Source organism: Cibotium barometz, chromosome 25 (assembly GCF_041138505.1).
Source record: "Cibotium barometz isolate CiBa-2024 chromosome 25, ASM4113850v1, whole genome shotgun sequence".
In the NCBI taxonomy this organism is placed as follows: domain Eukaryota; kingdom Viridiplantae; phylum Streptophyta; class Polypodiopsida; order Cyatheales; family Cibotiaceae; genus Cibotium; species Cibotium barometz.
In genome coordinates, this window is record NC_141070.1 from 9,237,938 (window position 1) to 9,243,011 (window position 5,074).

Genomic DNA, 5,074 nt, shown 5'->3' on the forward strand with positions numbered 1-5,074 from the left:
CCACTAGCGGGGATCATACTTATGCTCCATGGAGTCCATTCTTACACGTGATCCCATGGTTGGTGGAAACTCAAATGCAATATCACCATTATATTTCCTAGGAAACTCCATGATCTTAAAACCCTCTTTGATATGTAACAAAAACTTTGTTAATGTGTTTCCCTTCTTCATGCTCCCAAGGTATTCCAAGATGCTCTTAACCTCTCCTCTTGCAATTGTGGATGAGGTTGATGCACCAGCTTTGTTGTTATCTTGTAGGGGGTTGCATAAATTTGTCACGTTTGATTGAGTTGTTGGAAGTCCACTTGGCGGGCTATCTACAATGGCTATTAGTTGTGGGCTTGACATTAACAAAACATCAACTATTATAGAGTAATTTCTTGAAAAAGAGTCTTCAAGTATATAGAAATCCTCCGCTTGATGATTAGAGGCATGCTCTAGTGGGACACGCAACTCTTGGGACCCAATATTTACTGTTACTTGAAATCTAGAGAATGACATGGAGGCTACTTGTTCTTGTAAGAACTTTTCACTCATTCACTGGTGGAAGGGGATTGTGCAGCTCATTGTAAACACACGAGTAAAAAGAAGTACACAATAACAACAAAGAACATCACAATAGGTACATAGTACACACTAAATGAATGGTGATTAAATAATGTGGCCATTTTTTAATTGACCATTTTAATATGATTACTTTTTTCTCAAAATATTAATTTCTTAAAAAGTATGTGTGTGTGTGTGTGTGTGTGTGTGTGTATAATATTTACACACACACACATAAATAAACACACACATACGTACATATATATGTGTATTTGAACTATATATATAAACATGTATATATATATATGCACACAAAAACATGGTCCAAATAACATACATAGTCATCCCATCACTAAAAAGTTGCATAACAATCATCATACCTTGTGTAAAACTAGGAAGACAAACGTGAACTCTCTGAAACTTTATGGAGGGCCATATGTCATAAATCTTTTCCCAATCCACGTCATCCAAAGCATGTGGTGCCAATAATGACAAAAGCATCCGAGTGTCTAATGTAGTTAATGACTACTCCTCTTGTCATCCTCTTGTCATCTTTGATATACAATTATGCTTCAAGAACCCTCTTTCACATGCGACAATGCTCACCGGAACCACAAGTAGTGCTTGCCAAAGCTTCATGAGATTTGGATAAGATTCAACCCACTCGGTTTCACCACGACAATGTCCCCATGCTTCATGTGGAAAGTAAAGATTTGATTTGCTTTGTACAATGTGAGACAAAAACGATCCACTTCAAACTCACATTGCATTGCATCTATAACCTTACTCCCTTGAACACCAAACTTTGTACATAATCGATCCATAAATCCCTTGTGCATTTGACCTCGAACACGAACATCCTTCTCATAGCTAGAAGGAAAAAAAGCTTTTCCGCATTGAAAATAGGCAAATCGGTAAATCTAGAATCTATTCCATTGATTAATTCACTAATAAATGCCTTGGCAAGTGTGATGCAATCATATAGTTCCCCTCCACTAGTAGAGTTTGGCAACAAAGAGGAGTAATGCAAAGCATGCCTTTCAACACAACCATCCTCTCTCGAACATAGACAAGTGCATGATTGTTGACCTTATTCAAGAACTCTCTATAGTTCTTTGAACTATACCCAAATGGATCACCAAAATACCTCTTTTGAAGGAGCTCAATAACAACATCTAAGGCATTTGCAACATTCGTGAGATATCCACATGGTCTTTTTGAAACTTCTTATTGAGAATGTTAATTTCATGTAATACATCCGCCATAAAATGAATCAAAAATTGCACTTGAAATGTTGTAGCAATGTTATAGAGATTTGCATCATTCTCCTTAAAGTCACTCAAGAGGGCGGGCATCTATCCACTAATCTTTTCATAACTTTACCCCTTAATAACCATCGAACACTATGTATCCTTAAAACTTCTAAGGGTTTAAGACTAAATGCCTTCATTAACCTATCGAGATTCTTGTGACATTGTGTGGACTTTCCCACCCATGCATGAACTCTATTGCCAAAAGCATCCAAAAACTCGAATTCCACATATTTGTCACATGCATCCGAGACCACAAGCGCTTCACGATGAGCAACGAAATGTATGCCACTGACATGTGGCACTTTCTGCACTTTCTCTTGCAATTTGGCAGGCACTCCATTGTTCACACCTCTCATACATGAGGCTCCGCCCGATGCAAACCCCCCAACCCAATGAGCTTTGCAAGAGACAAGCCCATTTCTTCCAAGAGAGTCATCAATGCATTGAACTTTTTTTGGGCTTTCCCATCAACCAATGGGAGCAAAGCCACAAACTTGCAAGTGCATGGACCATTACCTTTATCTTCTAGGTAAGTTATATACATGATCATATGCTTTTCTAAGGTGAGATCCGTACTATCATCGATTAACACCAAAAAGAATGGACTTTTGCCAAGGATTCCCCAATAGTTCTCTCTTGTGGCTTTGAGAAACTCCATTCCGGAAGTTCTATTGGTATATACGGAATACTCATCATTGATGGGCATTCTTGGAGTACCCATGTATCGTAAGAACTCGCATTGAGACTTGAAAAAGTTGAAAGGCAAGTCCTCAACCCAATGAAATACATTGTTTGCATAACACTTATGATGCGACTTTTCTCGGCATCAACTATAAGCTCTGCATGCTTTTCAATTGGAAATACATCTTTGTGGCTTTTGAGCCTCCACCTTTGGGCAGCTAGCTTATGCACATCCGATTCCGCATGCTTATCAAGAGCGGGAAGCTGAATGGTTGTAGCCCCCTCTTTACCATAAGGGTTATTCATTCCGAATTCTTTACACCACAAGCATCTTGCTCTTACTTTCCCATTTTCAGAAAAAGGATGTGCCCACGTATGTATTTGTTTCCATTGTGGAATGAAAGTTCTTACCTTCTTTTCAAGTGGCTCAACATTGTCATGTTCCTCCCAAAGAGAACTGGCTTCGACAACTTCCTCGTTTAAGTTAATGGTGTCTCTTCACTTTAGGCCAAAAGCATCCTTGATATTCTTTTGCCTAGGATCATTTCTAGGTCTTCCAATCCGAGATGTCTTGTTGGTATTTGTTTCATTCATGATTATAGTTTTGAGACCTATTAAAAGAAGATTAAAGTCTATCTTAATGAATTATATGATTAAATAAATACATAACAATGTGTTTGACATGAGCATTAGTTCATAAACACATGAGACACATATTCTTTAGCTATCTTGAGACATGAGGGTTAGTTATCGTGAAAAATTAGCTATTTTACAAGAACCTCTCGTGAAAAAAATACATAGCAATGAATGTGAGAAAAAAAATGCAAGATTAAGGAGACTTAAAATCATGTAAGCTAAGGTGAAATTAAAAGCAAGCACACTGAAGATTAATGCAAGATTAAGTAAGCCAAGGTGAAGATGAATGCAAGACTAACCTGAGAGAGAAATCAGAAGAAGAAAGATGTAGTAAGAGCAGGATGCTTCTGTAAAGGAGGAGTATTATTGGGGGCAGATCGAAGCACAGAAAACCGTGGGCGCTTTTCTTTTCAGCAGCGAAAATTATTTTTAACAACGACAATGCTCTTTGCCTGGGCCCTTGGCGCTTTTCTTCGATTTATTTTGAAGGAAGAGGGAGGCACTCAGAATTATATATGTGATATTTTTGGCCACGGGATTGATCGCACGGCGGACATGATGTGACGGAAATTAGCTTGCCAGAGCTCCAGCATATGTTGTTGTAGCTCTGTTTGTACCAACCAACACGAGTGACCGTTGTTGCCGCGTGAAATGCGCAAGCGTGCAGGCACGCATCCAAGAAAGGTGGGCGTGCCACCAAAGAACGCGTTCCTACTGCTTACAGGCCTGAGTCTACCTAGCTTCTGACATTGCGAATCCTTTGACAATTAGTGTGCAGTGTGCACTGTGAACTGTCTTGAATCTTCCTGATTGAGGCCAACTACCTCTCCTCCACCAGTACATGTACCCCCATCCAGTCCTTCTCACCAATTCATCAGTAAGAGAGAGTATCTACAGAGTTTGTTCTATATGACCATTACTTCATTTTCTTAAGCGTTAATGCCCGAATTTGAAGCTTTATTTATGCCATGTAGCCCGAATTTGAAGCTTTAATTATGCCATGTGGCCCTTTATTATTATCGTTCCTTCATAAAATTACACTTTGATTCTAGATTAACTATACATCACATCTCCTCTTTTGAAGCTTTGTAAGGTGAGAGATACTGCTTCAAAAACTAATACAAGATTAATCTTTAGACTAGCTTCTGCGCTTCTTCTTCCCCAGTTTCCCGCCTTTTTAAACCTGCAGCGTAGGCTTTCCTTCTCCGCGGGCGGATGCCCTCCCAAGTGCATGGGCACTGATGAGTGGAGGAGCCCGTCCCTCATCAGACCCCAGACTTCTTCAGCATCACCTGCAAAAATAAACCAAATGCTCAGCACTCACATTCCTGTAGCTTCACCCTCAACCTCTCATCAAGTCCCTCACTCAAACCCCTGGAAGCCCATCCCAGAAAAACCTTGGAGTGGAGAAGCCATCATAGACGCAGTAATGGATGAAAACACCAGACTGGTTCGGTAACTAAAAGAAGCCAAAGAACAACTTCTAAATATGTGCAGGCACGCATCCAAGAAAGGTGGGCGTGCCACCAAAGCGTTCCACGCTGTCGAGTGTGCAGTGACACGTCAAGGTAAGTGCCTTCCGATCAACCCTAGAGGGCTACTAATACTATCCTTTGGCACCACTTTTCTCAACATAAGTTGAGACCACAATTGGGATTACTCCTTGATATTTTATCGAGATTCTTGAGAAAATTAGAGCTCAATTTAAATCAGGATTTGCTACTACCACAATAGCTTCATCCTCTAGTTTGATTCTCAAAATAACAGAGTTTTGATCACACCCAAATAGGTCTCCATCAAGGTCATATTAGTGTCCTCTCAATACTGAGTGTTCAGCCTCCAAATTTTTTCTTACATGAAATATGATAAGGCAAGCTTTGATGAGATGTGGGGTGAAG

The 5,074-nt window shown here is 39.8% G+C and overlaps 1 pseudogene; it reads right to left on the bottom strand.

The window, feature by feature from the left end:
- Nucleotides 1-1,083: 1,083 nt before the first annotated feature.
- LOC147624221 (uncharacterized) lies at nt 1,084-3,134 on the bottom strand (annotated as a pseudogene).
- Between the last annotated feature and the right edge of the window lie 1,940 nt (nt 3,135-5,074).